The sequence below is a fragment of the Etheostoma spectabile genome, unplaced genomic scaffold, assembly GCF_008692095.1.
Source record: "Etheostoma spectabile isolate EspeVRDwgs_2016 unplaced genomic scaffold, UIUC_Espe_1.0 scaffold273, whole genome shotgun sequence".
NCBI lineage: Eukaryota > Metazoa > Chordata > Actinopteri > Perciformes > Percidae > Etheostoma > Etheostoma spectabile.
This window is the reverse complement of record NW_022605577.1, coordinates 918008-920503: the sequence shown is the minus strand read 5'-3', so window position 1 is coordinate 920503 and position 2496 is coordinate 918008. Positions and strand designations below refer to the sequence as shown.

General features: G+C 47.6%; 1 protein-coding gene across 1 annotated transcript in view; it reads left to right on the top strand.

The window, feature by feature from the left end:
* zgc:66433 (cancer-related regulator of actin dynamics) overlaps window positions 1-2496 on the top strand; it is a 94672-nt gene that overhangs the window by 29510 nt on the left and 62666 nt on the right. The gene's annotated exons all lie outside the window — the stretch shown is intronic.

Sequence of the window (2496 nt, the reverse complement as noted above, 5' to 3'; positions counted from 1 at the left end):
ACTGCGACAATTTATAAATGTGATAAACTGTTAAAAGGGATAAAAGGGCTAAGTTGAAAGTTGATGTTTTGTACCAGGGCGCACGACAACGGTTGGAATTACTAACCAATCTACTACGATCATTCACTGCATGGTAAGCCTACTCTTGCCGTGCTAATTAAATACGAGAAGCGCCATGCCATATTGGATTTTTTTTTTACACCTCATACAGAGTCGAGGCTTAGGCTCCCGGTCAAATATTATGGCTCGAGGTTAAACGTCGAAAGATAAGACGTACTAGGAACATGTGAAACATGGAGGAACGAAAGACGTCTAGGGGGTGGTCATACTTGTATTGCCCTGGCTGCAGTAGGACCGTATAGGGCTAAGGCAGCAAGGGGTTAGACGACCTTTCCACAGGCTACCTTTGACAAGGAAAAAAACCGTCCTCAAACATGGCTAGCAGAGCTGCTTAAAACGGGTGCCTCCGACAGCCCCTGGATTTTAGTCTTGGAGCATTTTTAGCGACAGACATTTGGAAAGCTGTGCTTCTGATACAACAGCGTCACTGTAGAGGTTAAGTCCAACAGACTGAAACCTTAGGCCTGCAGTCTCCAGTGCAGGGCAGACCGATAACCCACCGGCTAGTACAACCCGATGCTACTGCCGCAGACAGGCGCGCTGAAACGCTCCCGGCAGGCAGAGGACAGAGAGGTGTTAGCGGTATGTTTACCGGTTGTCAGAGATACTCTCAAGTCTACTAGCAAGGCTGGGTGTAACGTTGTTGTCCATACGAAAACACGAACATATTCACTTACAAAAATAAAGCCCAACGTGTCGGCTTTATAGCGTTCAACAAAACAGACAAGGACACACTGGGATTACTGAGCCACAACAACAAGCTAGATACCAGAGATCGACGAGGGCGAAAGGGCCGAGCAGCTAAATACGATGGCAGCACTCTTATGACAAATCCACAAGCTAGCACTCGACCATAGTCTGTACGAATAACCCAGATCTACCCGACAATATCACAGATCGATAATAATGTGTTATAGCCTAGATAGCGAAAAGTGAAGCTAGCTCATGTTCGCCGTCTCAGCCTAAACCACAGAAATCAACGTCCCCTGAAGCTAGCGGATGTTCAGCCGTAACTAACAACCAAGAATCCAAACGCCCCCCCCCCCCCCCCCATGAAGATACGGATGTTCGCCGAGTCAGGGCACATTGTTGATGAGAAACAGCTGCTGTTCCATAGTAAAAATCTGCAACTCCGCAAAACTCGTGAATCCTCCGCTCTATGGTCAAACTGGGGTAACTCTCTACGTGCTAAGCGATCCATGATAATGCGTCCAATTACAATCCTATATCTGCCTCTATTTTCGTAAACGAACAGGATCTAACCATGTTTTTCTATTTTCTCTAAATGGACACGATGTATAGCAGTCTATTTCTAAAATGCATAATATGCTTGGATACAATAAAGGAGGGTGCATGACAGTAAGCTGCGCCCCAAACACACACACACACCGGTCACTGTCACTGGAGGTGTCACCAAGGATCTTTGACTTCAGTGGAGCCTGAAACTGATTGTCCCCCATGTGGTGTAGTCCGACACTACAAGCCTGTCCTCACAGGCTCAAATTCGTAATTCCGCTGCATTAAATGATTTTTCGTGTGTATATTATGTGCCTGCCAGAAGTATGTGTCGAGTATAACTTCAGGGTATACTTTATACAAGTTGCCCACTTGTTGTAGAGGACGGCAGCGAGAGTAGGATCAGCGGCTAGAGACGAAGAGCAAGGCCCGAAGGTGGGGGAGGGCACGGAAAAAAAAGCGGGGAGGAGGTGGGAAAGGAGGGGGTGGAGGGGGAGGCATGGGGAAGGAGGGCAGAACAACAAGGGAGCAAAGGGAGGGGGCGAGGGCAGGGCCGCGGCTGAACCGGAACCCAGAACCGAGAACACGCGAACGAACCCGAACCCGGAACCGGGAGACCGGGAAAGACGAAACCAGAACCGGCAAAACGCAACAGGAAGCACGAACCTGAACGTCCGAACCGGAAAAAGAACCTGAACGCGGAACCGGAACCCTAGACCAGGAACCGGAACCCGAACCGGAACACGAACCGGAACAGAACCGAACACGGAACCGGAACAGAGAACCGGAACCGAACCGGAAGCCCGAACCGGAACATGAACACGAAACGGAACCAGAAAAGCGAAACCAAACGGGATTGAGGGGGCAATTTGTAATTATCATAACCAACAAGTTATCAAAAGTTAGTTTTTCAGTTCAGTTCCTCCTTAACCATTAACCCTAACCTTAACCCTAACCTTAACCCTAACCCTAACCTTAACCTTAACCCTAACCTTAACCCTAACCTTAACCCTAACCTTAACCTTAACCCTAACCTTAACCCTAACCCTAACCCTAACCTTTATTTATTATTGCATGGCACTTTTTATCTTTATAAGCACTTTTTTAAAGCACTTATTTACTAATTTTAATGGTATGTGT